Source organism: Mixophyes fleayi, chromosome 6 (genome assembly GCF_038048845.1).
Source record: "Mixophyes fleayi isolate aMixFle1 chromosome 6, aMixFle1.hap1, whole genome shotgun sequence".
NCBI lineage: Eukaryota > Metazoa > Chordata > Amphibia > Anura > Limnodynastidae > Mixophyes > Mixophyes fleayi.
In genome coordinates, this window is record NC_134407.1 from 126,959,822 (window position 1) to 126,979,293 (window position 19,472).

At 43.8% G+C, this 19,472-nt stretch overlaps 1 long non-coding RNA gene across 1 annotated transcript; it reads left to right on the plus strand.

The window, feature by feature from the left end:
* The first annotated feature begins 13,826 nt into the window (after positions 1-13,826).
* On the plus strand, positions 13,827-19,012 carry LOC142160388 (uncharacterized). Its single transcript, XR_012693195.1, has 3 exons — positions 13,827-14,271; positions 17,779-18,166; positions 18,822-19,012. It is a non-coding gene; the product is annotated as an uncharacterized LOC142160388 (long non-coding RNA).
* The last annotated feature ends 460 nt before the right edge of the window (positions 19,013-19,472 follow it).

A 19,472-nucleotide genomic window follows, 5' to 3' on the forward strand; every position in this document is an offset into this window, starting at 1 on the left:
GGAAAATTAGATCGCCCGAATAGAGTTTGAGGGTAGTGAAAAGCTTACCCCTTTTCTGAGGGCTATTCAGCCCTTTAACATTAAATGAGAGGACTCTAAGACCCATGTGCATCGAGTAGGAAAACGATCAGGAGAGGGCCTGGTACAGTGTGACCGAATAGAGGGGGGGGGGGGGGGGAGGGTCTGGGAAGATGAGCGAGGAGGTTAAATGTGGATGTTCCATGTGATCAGTTGAAGAAGGGGAGGGGTTGGCGAAAGGGAAAGGGGGGGGGGGAGGGCAGAAAGTGGATCACACGGCAAAAAAGGCCGGGACCAGTGGTGCCGACATCGGGAGAGGTTACTATGTACTGGGGGAGTACATAGGTCAGCAAAGGAGCTAACAGCTCTGGGGGAATGTGGCAAGGCATCCAATAGACGCATAGCGTGGATCCAAAAGGATGGATCAGGAGGTTGTGTCCCCTTGGGGTATCTGAACTAGGAGTTTCTAAGGTGGGATCAGGTGCGGGTAATGGGCGAAGCAACCTGGGAGGGAGGCAGGAATGGTGAGAATGTGGAATATTGTAGGCGGTTTGAATTGAGGCGAGATGAGATAGAAGAGGGGACGGGTAATAGGGGTAGAAGGGAGAGGACACAGGTATAGAGGAAAATAAGAATGTGGAGCAAAACAAAACAATGTAAACAGACATTTTATAATAAAACAGTATAAACTAGTATCCGGTGGTCCTGCGATAAAGATAGCATTAATAAGTAGTCGGGTGGTCCCATGCAACGACCCCCAACCGAACCAGGTTAGGTAATAGAATGACGCAGAGTAACTGGGTAAGCATCAGTATGGACAATCAAGTGAGTTCCATGAGAGGGAGCTGCGCCACAGGAACACCCCGCAAAAGTGCTAAAAATAGATCTAACAGAGAGCACAATGCAGTATGGTACAGGGGGCCTCAGGTCGAGCGGTCACCAATCCCCAAGGAGGTAACAGACCGATAGGATCTGCGGACTCCCAGATAATTATAGGTAAAGCTAACATATCGGTATGATAGTAAGGGAAGCAGTATGTAAAACAATACAAGGGGGTAAGTATGGTGGTATTAGGTGATGTTTTCAGTGTGGGCTGCTCTAGTGTAATAATCAGAGCAAAAATAGTATAGCCATGTAATTTAGGATTAAACAAGGTAACTTGGCATCATATGGTAATGCAATAAAACAAAGGTTAATAAATAGTAGGGTGGTCCTGTGCGATAGCCCCCACTCGAAGTAGGTCAGGTGGGTGAGTGATGCCGGGAGAGTAGGAAGGTGTGACACAGGAGCACCCAACAGAATTGTTATGAAGCAGAACTACCAAAGAACATAAGGCATTATGGAGCCACAAAGCACATGAATGGGGAGGATCCCCCTAAAGATGGAAACCCAGAATTATACTTGGACCTTCTCCAACATGTGACATTTAGTCCGGACCTCCGAGGAGGAAAAGAATAGCAAGTAGAAGAGCATGGAAAAAGACAAAACAAAACATTGGGAGTACAGAGAAACAAAACCTGGCAGAGATAATCAAGTCCCAGAGGTCTCGGCAGGTGGTGGTGATGAAACCGGTACAGTGGTCCACTCGGTGCTGGGGGCTTGATGCGACGAAGGTCTTGATGCTCTCTGAGAGAGAGTAGATGATTCAGAGGGGGGTGGAAGATCAGTCGTAATTCACAATTTCAGAAGCAGGGACTGAGCTTCAGAGAGAGTTCTGGCCATGAGCATCGAACCCTGATGCCAAATCAGAATGCGAAAGGGGAATCCCCAGCGGTATTTGATTTGTCATTGGTGGAGGAGTGTGGTGATAAGTTTGAAGTCCCTTCTTTTGGCTAGGGTAAGTGGGCAAAGGTCTTGAAAGATTTGAAGACTAACGTTGTCAAAGGTTATGGATTGTAGGCGACGGACTTCCCTCATGATGTCTTCTTTCGCAGTAAAGTAGTGCATTCTAAGAATGACATCTCTAGGTTGGGACGGATCTTGTGAGCGAGGTCTCAGCGCCCGATGGGCTCTATCTAGAAGAAGATGTTCCTCAGGAGTCGAAGGGGAGAGCTGAGTAAAGAGTTTTTTGAGGTCAAGCTCCAGGTGGGCGGATTAAATCTGCTCCGGTATCCCACGGATTCTCATATTGTTGCGACATGCTCGATTATCTTGGTCTTCTTGTCCTTCTTTTAATTAGGTGATGTCTTGGTGGATTTGGTGGAGCTCCGTTCCGACTGATTGTGGGTGGGTCACCACCTCCTCCACTCTGTTCAAGATGATCGGTTCTGCCGCCTATTTCAGCGATGTCCGATTTTAGTGAGTGGAGGGCTTGGACTGAGGCTTTGACATCTTTCAGCATTTTTACGGAAGGATAGAAAGTCTCGACGAGTCATTGGAGCAGCATCCTCAGCGTCAGGGTCCGAGTCGGAATGATCACTAGATTTGGCAGGAGTTTTCTGTTTGGAAAGGTAGGGTAGGAGATCCCCCCTAGACATCTTGGTAGAGTAGGGGTTCAACAGATTACAGAAGTAGTGGGGGGGAAAGATTGGTTGCTTCGTTGTAAATGGTTCAGGACTAAGGGGAGTGGGAACATCAGCATTTCGTATGACGGAGATGTTGTAGGGGAACGTGTAGGGGAGAGAGCCTCACTCGGCAGATGGGGTCACCACACAGTGTTGGTAGCAGATAGTGTATGTTGATGAGCTGAGGTGTGACAACAGCTACCGGGTGAAGAAGAAGCTGTAGGTTGTTATTATTATTTCCCTGGTCATATGCAGACACGTTTGGAGGGGGTCCGACACAGATGGCTATCACGTCACGCCCCAAAGAGCGAACTCTTAGTGGATCTTCTAGAGGTTTAATTTGGTGGGAGTTATTTCACAGTAGTATGGATGGCAGCATAGACTGGTTGTTAAATGTAGAAAACCAGTGGTTGTTGTATAGACTTTTATGCAGGTATCAGTGGTACCTCTTTAGCAAGCTTAATACTGAAGTCTATAAGCAACTATGTTGGGTGGTCAGGTTCAAAGAGCTTCAGCTCAAAAATAGGAGCAGGCTGGCAAGACACTCTGGCTGATGAGCCCTGACAATTTTGGTCATGCAGAGTGGGGGCTGTGTAAGGGCAGATCTAGCTGTGTATAGATGTGGATAGAGGCAGATCACCTCACCTCTACAGCACCGCTGCTCCTTCCTCTGCCGTCAGGAGAATTCCCAGCAGACCCCGCAGAGACTGATTTCCCGGAAGAGTAGGCGGCTATGGCATCCCGGGACTTCCGGCCAATCAGCGCCACAGCCACCCAACACAGCAGCCACGGAGGAGACACCAAAATAAAGAGGATAGCGCCCGGGCTATATATGCGCTGGGGGAGACAGACGCTCCGCCGCACACCCCTCGGTCGTCTGCCCTCCTCAGGCTTGGAGGTGTACTGCTATTCAGCTCCCCGGGGTTGCAAGACAGATCCCTGCCTTGCCAGTCCACGTCCGCTGTCGGGGCACCAAGCGCTTCACTGTAAGTAATGTCTGCGGCTGGTGGGAACCCCAGATCGCCGATGTATGATGTTTTTCATAGTCCTTGCCCGGAGCTTACAGGCAGTGCGGCCATTTCGTTTGGACGCCAAGCCACGCCCCCGACATTTCTTTTAAAGGTACTCAGTCAACGGGTCTATATTGAGTTTAACATAAACATGGGCAGTAGCAGTTACCCAAATACATAAATATTTTAACTAGCTCATCGATGACAATGAGTGGCTGGTACTAACACTATTCGGGACAGTTCTGCCTAGTGGGAAAATATTTGATTTTGTCCAATTTAGTCTGAGACCGGAAATATTTCCAAACATGTCCGCAGCCCTGAGAAGGTTAATCACTGAATCCTCAGGATCTGTCAGAAATAATAACATGCCTGCATATAACGCTATGCAATCAGTGACTTCACTCTGAACACCTTTAATACTCGATTGGGAATGTGTGAGGCAGGCAAGCAGCTCTAAGGTAAGGCAACAAGGGCAAGCAACTGGGAGCAACACTGTTGAGTTTGGAAAGGAGGAATCTTTAGTGATATCATTCATGAATTTGATACCACTCGCTTGCCATGATTTGTAGGAGGCCATATTACAACTTAAACGATCGACCTAATCAATTCCTATCAACCTGGCATTCCTGGCAAGACTATTTTGCTTCCTAATATCCCACTTCTTTAAGTGTGACTTAACCCATCTGTTTAGAGAACTCAATACTCCCAATTGATTTAATTTCCTTTGTTCTACCTATTTTTCTTTCTAACACTGTCTCCTCTCCTGCCCACCCCCCTTCTCCTCTTTTTTTGTCCTTCTGCTGTACTCTTTTTCTCTACTTCCTGACGTCAAGTAAGCACGTCTCATTATTTAGTTTTATGCAGGCATACCCGTATCTGTTTGTTAGGCTCACTACAATTGTATTTTTGATATATGCTCATCTGCATTGTACAAAATGCATGTATTCTCAGATCTGGGTCTCTGCCCTGTTTTTATGTAAAAAAAACTCAATAAAACTTCACTTAAAAAAAATAATAATAATTGCACTCTGCTAGTTTTATTTTTCCCCTGCCTCACTGTCACAGCCCTCATCAGGCTGACATATGTCTATCTCTACTCCATTCTCCTTATTTCTTCCATGGACAGGCTCTCCATGCTCCCCCCTTTCTCTTTCAGTTCCCCAGCCTGCCAGGAGATGTATTCTCTCGCCGACAGCCAGGGACACCACTGCGCAGATCGCTGGTGCTACACACACCCCCTGTAGGACTAACGTTCCAATGACCAGTTGGCAAGCCAGTTTCACACTCTGAAAATGAATACAATTTAATACATCCTGCATCTTTACACTTCCACACTGATTCTGACCTCAGACTATCCTAACAGTAGGAGGCTCAAAGTATGCTCATGGGTAAGCCCAATAAGGGTGTACTACACGGGGTACCTCAGTGGCTCTGCCTAATTGGTCATAAGCTAGCATGGGATGCTGGTTTTTCATCTGGGTCGATTAGGGGCTAAGAGATGTTCTTCCCCTGACGCCCTCCTAGGTGTTCGATTTCTTTCCCAATCTCATTTGATAAATCTGGTAATCTGCTGTCTGCTTGTCTCTTCTACCACTGAACTCATCTTCTCAAACCCTTGTTTCTCAGACGATCAAAGACTTTAAGCAAACTTTGATGGTGCTCTTGAAATGCTTTACCAAAAACAATCAGATCATCTAGGTATACAATTACTTCATGAAAGTTCATGTCTCCCACTGTTTCATCTTTGGAACATGGCTGGGGACCCCGACACACCATGCAACATTCACTTGAATTGGAAGAATCCCTCGAGGCATATAAAGGTTGTCTTCTCTGCATCTTTTGGGTTCATGGGAATTTGATGGTACCTGTCATGAACAGCACTCACGCGAGCCTGCGTGACGTGTGTGTGACAAAGTGTTAATGAAAAACAACCACCTGTTTTGTCTAAAATTATTAAATCTTTCCCTATCTATGCCACACACTAGCTGTGTTGTACCAACTATGCCACCACCAAGGTTTTTTATGAAGAGCTGACACTCTAATTTAGGAAGCCTTAAGTTCTCCCTTACAACTAATTTAGCATAATTTACTTTAATCAGAGTTAACATAGACCACAATGTTCTCCCTGGTTTCCAATTATGTAGCGTTTTGACCAATCTGTCGCGTGAATTCATAAGAACACAAAGACTTGAACTTATTAAGTGTAATTTAATATGGAAAATACATCAACAATGCTTATGATAAAACAATTAATAAAATGACATACAAATATAATGCATTTGTTTCTTATAAATTGAAAAGGATAAAACAGAATTGATAACTCACATATAATCAAGTTTCTGGTGCTGGGAGAAGCAGAAAATGAAATATTCTTTGTGACAAAACAAGTGTCATAACACTGTCCATCCTGTTCCTCGTTTCTCACATAATGTTGATTACAGCAAGACCTTTTTATAGTCTTTGCTTTTGATCCCCAGCTCAACAGCAAAGCAGTATTGTCTAATTACATGTGGATAAGGGGACATTGTAGCTCATTGTAAATATATATATATTGGGTATTGTATATTGATGTGTGGCAGTGAGGTTGTTATTCTGTGTCCTTAAAGTGAAGCCAGGGGGGTTATGTGTAAGGGTCAGATTGCAGGATACAGATGAGGGGGAAGGCCAATTAGTATCCATTGTTCTCAACATGACTAGTGCAGACATTTTGTCTGGAGTCCAGCAGGGGGCCTTCTATTGAAGTACAGCTCATCTCCACTCCCCCTCCAACCCCCTAAAAAAGTACCCACCAATGGTTAAGAAGGATAGACCCAGGGGTTTGCCCAGGAGGGGAAAACACTGTTGAAATTAGACCCTAGATATAAGGAGCCACTACAGGGGGGGAGGAGAGATTTATTCTGGGACTGGAAGCTGCAGGGTCACTGGGTTTTAGAGTTGCCGTCCTCGGCCAGTGAAATACATCGGCAGATCCACGGGTCATCTAGTCCAGAACGCCAGGTGAATGTAACTCCTTAAGATAGTGGGCTAAGGGACAGATAATGTGGTAAACCTGCCTGGCATTTATTTACTGTGTGTACATAATACTCTAGTGATTGTTTTTATTACAATAAATGTATTGCTTTACTTTCTAACTGCATTTGCCTGAGTGACTGAGAACCCTAGAAAGTACTGGGAAGAGTTCTCTGGCATGTTTAGGCACCCATAGGTGGCCAGGCAGTGTGAAGTGGGTAACATTGGGATAGATAAACCTGGTATCTTCACAATCTTCAAATCCGATTGACTCCCAAAAGTGAACAATTTCTTACAGTTACAGGACAGTTTTAAAACCATCCTGCAGTGTCAACAGCCCCTTTCCTGTGATGTCAGAACGGAAAGGTCTGTGTAAATGCAATTTAGGGTTTTATGACTCTGTTGGAGAAACACCTACTAAGTCAGGTTTTTGTTACCCTGTCCTAACTTTTCACCAGTATGTCTTACAGACATGATTTTACCTCCATGCAACAGATAATAAATTCCCCTTCAGCTGCATACCACATATGCCTCCTGTAAGTATGAGATTGGAGAAAATTTGATAGGATATTTTCTTGTGTCTCTAGTCTATTAACATATAACATGGCTGTAACTACATATAACAAGGCTCAGCAGTCTAGATGTCTGTGAGATGTCTGCGTTTCACTGTCCTAAAAGAGATATTTCAAAAGCTTTCACTTTTGCGATCTGCCATAAATTGCAAGGTGCTCATGTGTAGACATGGGTCTGGGAGCCAGAATCATCAAGGTACGCATACGTATGCGGATAATCCGGTAGTCGTCTCTGCGCATGCGCGAAAACGGGACTTGAGTAGCATAAAGCACCACATACGCTGCTCAAACACAGCAGATATGGCACTAAAAGGCACCTCAAATGCAAACTCCATCGCGTGCTGGACCACTTGAGTAGAAAGGGGTGGGAATGGGAGGAGAGTGGGCGCGGACTGGGTGGAGATGAGAGCTCACTTGAGTAAAGTAGGCGTTATGGAATTTAACTTAAAAACAGTAGGCGTTCCCTCTCTACAGTTAAGAGAAACTGACGTCACTCATGCCTCAAATCCTTGCTAAAAGTTAAGGAAGCTTTGGGTCATGTTTAAGTCCAAAACAGCTAGCGAAAACAACTTATAAACGCCTGTGTGTATATATATATATATATATATATATATATATATATATATATATATATATATGTATGTATCAAATGTTCCATTAATGTGTTTGTGTAAAAGAAGCCTCTTTTCCTTACATACACCTTTCTAATATATGCCACTGTCAAGTGTAAGATGTTTAATAATATTTTGGGCATTTGGGTTAAAATCGGAACTGCCGGAATTAATTCGCTTCATATAGCGCACTATGCTGCTTGCTGGCTCTTCAGCAAAGAGGCCTGGCTTTTATAGGCCTCTATACTGCAGTTTGGTATGCTAGGCAGATATCTTCTCTACTATCACTCCCTATCCATTCCGGCTGCCGGAATGGAGTGCACACTGCATTCCCCATTCATTCCGGCTGCCGGAATGGAGTGCACACTGCATTCCCCATTCATTCCGGCTGCCGGAATGGAGTGCACATTGCATTCCCCATTCATTCCGGCTGCCGGAATGGAGTGCTGAGTACAGGGCCGGATTAACCCGAGGTCTAACTGGGCTACAGCCCAGGGGCCTCGGGCATCCAGGGGGCCCTTGACAGATCTCAGCAGCATTATCGATCGGGCCGGGGGCGCCCCCGGTTCGATCAATGCTGCTGAGTTCTGTCACTGTTGTCCTTCCACGGCACTCGGTAATCTCCATACTGAGGTACTGAGGAGAGTGTCACGAGATCTCCCCAGTAAGGAACTTACAACGTGCTGCGGAAGAACAACAGTGACAGGAGAAGGTAAACGCTTGGGGGAGGGGGCCTCACGGGGGAATGGGTGCCTCCTTAGCCCAGGGGCCTCCATTCCCTTAATCCGGCCCTGGCTGAGTGCATGGTAAAAAAAAAAAAAAAAAATTATTCTAGCACTAACATTCAACTTTGCCATAAAAATTGATTTTAAATCTCTTTAGAATCACAACAACCACCATTATAATTACTCTCAATGTGAAATGGCTAATGTGACAGTTGTTGATGGTGCTTTTGAATTAAAAACCACTATTGATAGAAATAAAAATAATATAACATTTTTGCGAATTACACGCATGATTTATGCAACTTTAATCAGAGCGTAATATTACCCCTGGAACTCTTTTAACATCAACACAAATATGGCAAGGATATTAATGATCCCTCAGAGACAAGAGCATTGGTGAGGAGTAGAACTCAGGCTTGCACGGTTGCAAGGTAAATTAGCTAACTGCTATGCCAATGTACAAGTGGTGAAAACAACATGTCAAGGAAATGTAATAAAACTAAAAGCTGACCACCTACTTCTATCATAAGTTGTTTTTCTTAAAACTTTGTTTAAAAAGGGCAATACTTAGAAATATTAAACACATACAGATTTGGTACATGCAGAGTGAAAATGTCTGCATATTGAAATGTATCCATGTATATTAATACAAACCAAAAGTAGAATAATATTGCTAGCACTTCAAATTATTGGTTTTTCTCTAAGGTAATTTTGCCCACTTAGGTTTTTTCACTTTTGGCAGTAGAGATTTCCTATGTCTTTGCAATCAAGTCATTTGAACCAACTGCTCTCTGTTGTAGCTGACCACACTGTTCAACATGCCATATACCACACCAAAACATATACTAAAGCACACTTAGATAAGTGACAGAGTGGAATACATACCCTGAAACATGGAAATAGACAAAGTTAAGCCACGTACAGGCATCATTCAGGGTTCAAACGTATTACCTTGTCCTTGGCAGCTCATTTCTTTAACCACTAAGGTATACTTCAGATTGAAACACCCACACCCAACTGCACATGAACTATTTGCACACATAAATGTCCTTGAACATAATTACTTGAACACACCTTCTTAGTAACAGACAGAAAGGATCATGTTTGGTGGTTTCAAAATCAATAAAGCTTTGTCTAGTCTAATGCATATCAGATAATTTTACTATAAGAAATAAAAACAAGCTTGGTTTAATCAGTATAAAATGAAAGAGAGTTACTCATAACCACCGTTGCATAGACCCAGCATCAGATCTTGTCAGCTGATACCTGGCCTATACACCTGCATATACTTAGCTCATTACAAACCACTATAAAATACATCCTCGGGCAGACTTGAAGTCCATTAGCTTGCTAAAGTTTGTGTGTTTTGCTGCTGGTGATTTCATTAGTGGCCTTTTATTAGTATTGAGTTATAGTTCAAGTTAATGTGTTATAGGCACTTTAAATGTTTGTGAGATGTTTTTTGTTACACAGTAACAGTGCATATATTTTTTCAGATGTAATGTGCATTTAAAGAGTGTTATTTGTCTATTTAATGTTAACCCCTCTTTTTTGGGTGTGGTGTTGTGAAGATTTTCAATCTTATACCTATTTTACAACTTATGTGGTTTTGTTAAATTGGCATGGTGCATGTTTTGGGAGTCAGGACAACTCACAATCAACATTGCTTTGCAAAGTAAAAAAGAAATCTAATATGGTGTCTCACTTGGGGTAATATCTGTCAGTCCACACATTTGTATTGTGATTAATGTAAAACTTTCTTTAATTTTTAAAAACAAATACAAATGTTGGGACAAGATACTTAGGAGGGATTCAAAAGTGTACCTTTGATTTCTGCTAAATAGAAAGGCTGTGTCTTGAGTGATTTTGGCTTAACTAAAGCCTTTAATTTCCTTTACAGGTCTTAGCTGGGACATGTCTGGCAAAGCTGAAATGAATCTTTAATCAAGGTGGATTGCAAATGTCCATTTCATCCAGAAGGAAGAACACATGGACGTTTAGCCTTTTCCAACTTGTAAGTATATAGTTATGGTCCTTTTATGTCATTTGTTGACTTGTGCTCCACTTTAGATAACATATTGTTGTTTTTAATGCTTGAAAGTACAGGTGTGTACAAAACACAGGCAAATATTTTGAAATTTTAAATTGGCCCAAGGTCGTTTGCTTTTTAAGTGATATTTGAAACAGAAAGAAGACAGGCATTATGGGTTTCTGCATGAGCTGCTTTGCAACACTTCTAAGCAATGTGAGGAAACCAACATGCATGTGTTAGGAAATTTTCTATTAACAAAGGAGTTGTTATATTAGTTGTTTTTATGTTTCAGTTGCTTACTGTAATTGTTTCTTATATTATTTCTAATGTTTTTGAGATATTCATTCAATTGTTACTATCTGCTGCTTTGGACACTGATTGACACCCTACACATCCTTCACTCCATTGTCCATCTACACACAGGTCTCTTCTAGAGATGAGCGGGCTCGGATTCCGCTAATCCGAGCCCACCCGAACAGTACGGATCTGAACGGGATCCGAGCACTGTTCGGATATTTCCGGCGGGCAAAAAAATGAAAACGAGGCTCTGTCGTCCAAGTCTCGCGTCGAATCTCGCGAGGGGTGGGAGGGAGGGCCCAGAACAATTCCATCTTGTACCTCTTTTTTTGGCATTATGTGCTCAAGCTACCTCGGTGCAACCTTTTGGCCTAAAAACAATATTGTGAGGTGTTCAGAATAGACTGGAAATTAGTGGAAATGATTGTTATTGAATGTTATTGAGGTTAATAATAGCGTAGGAGTGAAAAAAAAACAAACCACAAAACTGGTTTCTATTACTTTTTATGTTTTTTTCAAAATAAATCCGAATCCAAAACCTTAAATCCGAACCCAAAACCTCAAGCAAATCCGAATCCAAAACACGAGACACCAAAAGTGGCCGGTGCACATCCCTAGTCTCTTCTGGGTCACTTGCTACCTATCTAACTGCTCCTGTACTATAGGCACCTGTGGCAAATTCGCCCTTCCAATATCACTTTCTATTGAGGTCTGGAAAGAATTAATTTGTGTACTAATGTTATAGTTTAATATGGAACACCAGATGTCACAACATTTGGGAGGATGTGTCCATAGGGAATGCAATGGATGAATGAAAGTACTCTTACATTATTCAAAACACTATAGATAAAGTGTTGGTGCTGCTTGAAATTTTAGTGTCACAAAAACAGTACATTTGTGAGGTTCATTTGATGCACTGGCTTGTGGATAGTAGGCAATTTGCACATTTTGTCACTTTATTTTGTGGGGGGACTTTCAAGGCACAAATGATGCCAAACACACAGCTCAATTAAGCTATATGAAACATTCACAAGGCATGATTACAGAGAGTAATGTGTTGAACCTTACAAGACACTTTCCTGGCTACATTACAGGGGACACCTTCATGTGCACCAAGGCATATAATAAGTACATTCTTTAACGTTTTATGTGACATCATTTTCTTGAAGTAATTGTTTGTTTTACATTCAACAGGCCAAGCTGGTGTGCCTTTTGGAGTTCAGCAGTTCGTGTGTCACTACACTTTGAAGTATTTCTCCAAAGCTCCTAGGCGGCTTATGTTTCTTGACTTTGCCCAGATTGTTTTCTCTTGATGCAAGTAACTTTTGCACACAGACCACTGTCTTATTTGCTATGTTTTCTGCTGCAACTATATTATATATTTATGATTGTTAACAATAAATCTGACCATGCAATAGTGTCAAAAAACAGTCCCAATAAAGTAGCTGCTGACTACTACACTGCTGTTCTTTGTATTGTTATGTGGGGAACTTACTTGAAGGGGGCTGTCGTCCTCAGGATTCCCTGCGCGGCTGTGGGCCAATCCAGGCTCGCCGTGTCATCAAGTAGCGTCATGTCGACGCTACGTGGTCACGTCAGCGCGCCGCCATTTTCAGTTCGACGGTGGAGCCAGAAGAAAGCAGATGGGCCACGGAGACCTCTGCGATCAAGAAAAGAAGGCAAGAAGCCGGCGGAGATCCCCAGTGGCGGCAGAGAGCCCTTGTCAGGGCTAAGACTGCCTCTGCCACCTGAAGACCGTCGGGATCAAGACAAAAAGCCGGCGGCTGGGCTTAGAGGCGGCGGCAGAGGGGAAGGAGCTAGGAGAAGCTCTCCGAAGACCAGGAAGCATGTATGGCCCTTCTGGGGCACCACCTCTACCGGGCCCCCGCCCGCAGCACACACTTTAAATTCGGGCACAAGGTCCGTGGCCACAGTCGGGTGCTAGGCCCATGGGCACAAGGCTCAGGGAACTGGCCACAAGGCCATAATAGTAGTTAGTGGGCTATAAGCCCAAAGGTGTGTAAAAGGGCACAAGGCCCTAGTTAGTTAGGTAGGGGCTATAAGCCCATAGTATAAAAAGGGCACAAGGCCCTTGTAGTTAGCCAGAGGGCTAGAGCCATAGTGAGAGAGGCCACAAGGCCTAATTAGGCAGGGGCCAGTGCCCCTAGGTGGAAGGGCATAAGGCCCTGTGAGAGTAGGTAGTGGTCCCGAGTGTGTGAGGTGAGTACACTTAAGAGTAGAAGGTAACAGTGGAGCAGAAGGCTCCTGTTGGTGCTGTGGTAACCGGCTGGTTAGCTAGCAGCTGTGTACTCGTGTAGTAGCTTGCCATATACTGTATATTGTTTTATTCTGTCTGTGTGGTGAGTATTGCATTGTATACTGTATTTTTGGTGTGCTACATAATTGTTTCCAGGTGCAAGACGTCAGGCCCCCATTAAAGGTAGGTTCTTGTTTCCTGTTTTTTTCCTGAACTAACCTGTACTGTGGGGACAAGTGTAGTTACCAGTTTACACATAGCCAGGGAAGAACATACGTAGTTTTCCCGTCCCATAGGTCCCTGGGGTTACACTGGTTTCCACAGGGGGTGATTGAGTGAGTCACTGGCAGTGCGGCACAGCTTGATTCAGTTCCAGGGGCCGCCTGTGGTTCTGGTTGAGTGTCCCAAGCCTGAGTTCCGTGCAGGTTCTCTGGCGGTTCCAGGGGAGGGACATGTGTTCCGATCTGGGTGGAGGCAGTCAGGCGGTTCAACGTGGTGACCATCGCCTGTTCCGTGCGGCAGTCTGTGCGCAGGTTGGTGTGCTGTTCCAGTGAGCCTTTTTCAGGCCTTGTGCAGCCGGTCCTTAGGATTCCGTGGGTGATCCCATAGCAAGAAGACAGTATTCTTGGTACGACCTGTGTGAGGGGGTTAGGGACCGCCCTCTGGAATAGTCAGTGAACACTGGCTGGTGTTCCCTGTAGAGTACAGTGAGTACCATTAGTACACCACACCCAGTTAGTGTTGTAGTTGCGTATTCTAGTTGCGTTGCCAGTCTCTAGAGAGTTGTTAGGGTCGGGTCGCTTGTTGTAATACGTTTTTAGTGTTGTGGGTATACACTTTAGTCTCCCTGATAGCGCAGAGGGAGGCTGTGTGTTCCTTGTCATCCGGAGGTGTCGGGGAGGAGCAGGAGAACAGGACCGGAAGTGGGAGTGTACCGGTGAGTATAACGCTCAATTCCCTCTTTCGATTAGGCCCTCACCGAGAAGTGTGCGAGGTACTTGAGGCAGGACTGTTCCTGGTTGCAAGTGCCTGTAGTCCCCCACGCCTTGGCAAGAGCAAAGCGAGGTGGCGGCAAGTGAGCTTGACTAAGAGTGTCTTCGCTCATTGCCGTGGTCTCGGACAGCCCTTTCCTGGTAGGCCCGGGTTAATTTATCTTCCTAGGACGATACCAGCGAGTGCACGGAGAGCTTCCCGCTCTGGGACAGAGGCAGGGTCCAGTTATCCACGCGAATCGTGGTAAGTTCCTAGGTACCAGGACTTAGTCGCCCTGTGAGGCACTTCTCCTCGCGGGTCCTTATAGTTATACACAAGAATCCATACATAGTCCTTTGGGGTACGATTAGGCACATGTCTATTTGTCCAATATATTGATGGCATGTTTGGTTTTTTGATCCTTCGCCACATACTGCCCTTCCCCTGAAATCACACTATATGTCTTGGTATTTACCTTTTTAACATTAGAGGTATTTGTGTATTTAGTATAGTCTCTCTGGTTGTGGCACATTGTAGAATGTGGTATTGTGCACGTTCAACATGGTCTGTGCACTTATAGAGATTAGCAAAACAAATCTGTTAATGTGTTTCTTAAAGGTTGATGGCATTGGCTGCCACACTTCCTAGGCTAGGACCGGTTGAAGCCAACTGACCCTAAAACACTTGCAACTCAAATGCATCTTTGTTTTCAATCGTGGCCACAGACAAATGCTACACACAAAGTCCGCATATTAAAGGCCAAGGTCTTTGCGTCAGATGCTACTTCAGCATCTGTTGGAGTTGGGCTCCACATATTTTTGTCATTCCCTTTTGGACAGCACTGTTCTGCGGCATCATATGCTATTTGTCATATGTTACACATCAACTCTATTGTGTATTGATGCAGTCATGCAATGTTCCTTTGCGACAACACACATATACCCACTTTGTAGCCAAGTAAAATGTGTGTGAAAACACAGGTTGTAAGCTTGCACACACCTGTTATATTGTGTATTTTGTGGACTTCAAATTAAGGGGTACAAGTATTCTGGATGTGAACTCAAATGTTCATATCTGGATTGGGGTGTAAGAATTGGTTAATTAATTTGCACTAGCATTCACATTGCTAATGGGGCTTTAAAAAAAACTAACCTTAGGTTTAAAACAGGCCTGTCCAACCTGCGGCCCTCCAGATGTTGTGAAACTACAAGCCCCAGCATGCTTTCCCGGTAGACAACCAGTTGATAGCTGGAAGGGCATGCTGGGACTTGTAGTTTCACAACACCTGGAGGGCCGCAGGTTGGACAGGCCTGGTTTAAAACATAATCTTGTTTGGAATATCTGCAAGTACCGTGTGTGAGTAATGCATATGTTGGGCCTATTTTGTGTAAAGTAAGACCAATGCCTGCTTTAACATGTGTCTACATGTAAGGTAGCTCAAATACTTTCAAAGTGTGACACATAATAGCACTCTGAGGCCACAATTTCATTTTCCTTATGCAGCAGACTGACCATCCTCCAGAATGGCAAGCAGTAAGTACAGAACACTGGCACGCAACCTGAAGTGAGATTTTAAACACCACCACAAACATAGTGGTTTACACAAAGGTGCATTTTGAATTATATCCAATTAATAAGCTGAGTTTTGTGTGCCTAAATAGCTAATAGGCAAGGAATATGCCATGTCTGCATGGCCATCCTGTGACCAACAGCCAATGTGGTTTTTAAAGGGACGCACTGCCAAGAGGGCTAATGTTTACTATGCACAACCATGACACAACTTGATGTAGATTGCAAAAACTGGATGCACCAAATCAAAGACAGATATGCAAATGACAGGTAGGCAAAGCACTGACCAAACATTTGTACAAATTTACTTTTAAAAGCCATTACCCTACTCCAAATCTACACTCCATTTCAAACACCTTCTGATGACAGCATCAAATCCAAGTTACTGCAAGGACAAAACTGATGCTATACGGTGTAAGATTTACTTACTATCCCCATGTCCCCCTAGTGTGTCTGCCCTAGGCTAGCACATAGTAACCCTAGTAGTTAATTCTGTTGTTATTCATTCCCATAGCATCTTTGAGCTCGGTTCCACACTGGGGTTGGATTTGATGCTTATAATTGGTCAGATACACTGTATGTTATTTATTCATGTTAGTATGAGACTTCCTATAGTTCACTTATGCCTAATGGGTAATTGTATGTGTATTATCAATAAAACACATCAATAATATGCATTTCCAGATAGACCTATTTTGCATTAACAATGTTTACACATGTTTGTCAAATCTCTGCCCAAAAAAACTGTCATGTCTACAGTATAGCAGAGCCTGCTCAGTGACATTTAAAATTGGCAGGAGAGAAGAAAGAGGCTGAGTGGGATTAAATAACTGATTTAATTGAGAAGCCAGGTGTACATTAATGTTTCCTCACTGCAAAGCATAGTGTACTGGTCTCATCCACGACGGACGCCATATTTTTGGATGGAGAGGCAACCATTACACACACAGGTGTCAGAAAGATCCGCGTGAGACGTAAGCGTGCCCGTACGTGCTCAGAGAACCAATCCAAGCATAGAGTACTGCAGAGTTAGCTTCCTTGTGGAAAAATGAGGTCTGCTGTATTTAGCCACCGTGAGCTGAGGATTCTGACCGAGGGCATGGACAGCATGCCCTCGGGCAGATACATCAGCAACGAGAGGAAGCTGGAGGCTTATAGTAGGGCTGCAGATATATCAGACTGTGGTTCAATAGGCACAGGTCGATAATTCAACTCCAGAGGTGCTGGAGTGACCTCCGCCGGCGTCAACCGCAGATGCTACGGGAGGAGATTGTAAGAAGTGAGTTCTCTATTAATTGCTAAAAACGTGTGTAAACCTATATTTTAGGTATATGTATCCAACTATGTTCACCCAAATCACCTGACATGCCTACCACTGCACTACATATAATCTTTCTTCTCACTGGAAAAGTCATTCCCATTCCAATGCACCCAATCTGTTTTGGCTCCTGTCTCCTACATTTGGCTACTGAACATTTACTTTCCCACATGATTTATTGAGAAACTTCAGGACATTAATGCAGGTTTTTGATTCAAGCTCTCCAACTCCAACTTGCTAACCTAAGCTTAAAAACCATTTGCAGAATTGAGTGCCAGAAGTAATTTTATTATTGGCAAAATATTTGAAAGGCAGCTTTAAAAAGCAAAAGACCTTAGCTTATTTCCAAAGATTTGGAAGGTCCAATAAGATGCAACTGGATATTTGCACTATGAGGGTGTCCAAACAGAGGACGATTTCAAAAGTATTGACATCATCCACAGTATTTGATATCCTTCCACTAATTATGTGGTGCTGTACAGAGAGAACTCATTCACATCTATACCTGCCCCAATGTAGCTTACATACTAAAATTCCCTACCATATCCACACAGACAACTTTATAATTTCTACAAATTACCCGCCCAGTAGTATGTTTTGGGAGTGTTGTAGTCAACACATGCAACCATGGAGCAAACATGCAAACTCCACACAGATAAGGCTATGCTCAGGACTCAAACTCCTGACCCCAGTGCTGTGAGAGCAAAGTGCTAACCACTAGGCCACTGAGATATTCAGCATCCCTATACCAATAACAAACATTTGTGACAGGTAATGTGAAACGTTAAAAATGTCTGATCACTTGATTATCGTAATACTATTGATTTATTAAGTTGGTGAATCTGTTAACAATACCCTGTTTATTTGTGCCTTGTTTCCAACAGACCGGGCACATTGGGAACGGTGGCAACAGCGCTAGCCAGTGGTGGAGGAAGAGGATGACCCGCAGCCCCAGCCACAGCACCCACTGCCAACTGCGCAGCAGGCGAAGCAGCCACTGCCAACAGTGCAGCAGCAGGCAGTCCAGGCCAAGAGGGGTGGCGACGCCAATGAGGAAGGCAAGGGCGACCCAGAGACGGAGGGGCAGGGCAAGGCAGATGATGAGTCGCCCGACAAATCTGACGCTGAGCCCCAGTCCTCCACCTCCGCCTCTGGTGACACGGAGTCGGTTTTGGAGGTGGTGGCAGGCGGAGTCTGAACCCGAGGCCCAACCAGACCAGGAGGACAATGGGCAGCTGGTGTTGGCTCAAGTGGCTGAGGCATTAGGAGAGAGTACGTATTTACAGGAAAGGCTTTTCTGATTGACCTAACATTGCAATGTAAATAATACTGTCATACATGTTAAATACAAGTGACCATGAATGTCAGAGGTTTCCATCATAATGGTACTACAACTTCTTACGAAAAAATGTTACACAGGCAGAGGCAGCTAAACACATGGCAATGCAGGGCAGGGCCCACACGTGCAGAGGGGCCCGATAGGTTTGTCAACTTGTCAGTATATTAATCTATTGATTTTTATTTCAATTATAAACCAATTAGATTACAATAAAGCAATCTAAGGTTTTGAATTAACAAATGTTTAAAAAATAAAATAAGTAGGAGCGGAATTTTGGTGTTTTTTTTAATGTTCAATTCCTGTGAGTGGTTGTGTAGGTAGGGCCCGAGTGTAGTGCTTTGTCCTGGGGCCTTTAATGCTGTAAAGACGACCCTGTCCACGGCCCTGGCCCCTGGTCACCCCCGAACTTTGAATATCTCTAAAAATGCTAACCAAAAACCTTATCAATGTCTAGTGTGCGGCCAAATGCATTTGTAGCAAGAGGTCTAACCGTTTAGAATTAGGTAACAGTACACATCTTTAGTAAGTCCTGTCTGCTTGTAAAATTATTGTGCCATGGACTTATTTGTTTATTTATTTGTTTTTCAGCATCCGTTGAGCAAGTTTGGGAGTTGCCAGCCCTCCCCCAATCGGCCGCTGAACTCCAGGTTGACATTGAAAAATATTTGAAAAAAAGTTTAAAAACTTAAAAAAAAAATTAAAAAACAAACAAGAAAAATAGAAGAAAAAAATCTGGCCATGGGCCTATTTAAAATTGTAAATATGTTATGGTTTTACATTTCTACATAGTTTCTTTTTTTTTTATTATTGCTAAAACAAGGCACAGTTAAAAAACCAAAAAATTGGTGTGTGTGTCTTTATTAATATATTAGAAATGCACAACATGTGGGTCCAAGGTCAATAAATGCCATAGTTCATTAACTAGTTTCCAAAATCATGTGTCAGTGTAGTGATAGTCCAAGGTTAAGTTCAAGTGTCAGAGCAAAGCCAGTCACACATTGAAGAGAACCTCGAAACTGTACCCAGAAGTTGCATCAGTGGTGTAAGGCAGAAGTGCAAGCGAAGCAAAGCTCCATGGTACTGGAGTGTGGTGAGCATTGTGTTTAGATAAAGCTGAGTACATCACATAACATGTACACCGTGGATCCAGATGAAAGTAGGTTTGCAGGCAATGTTGCGTTTAACTCCAAGGAGGCTGTCCCCTACAACACCCTCCCCCTCCAACACTTAGTCCATTCG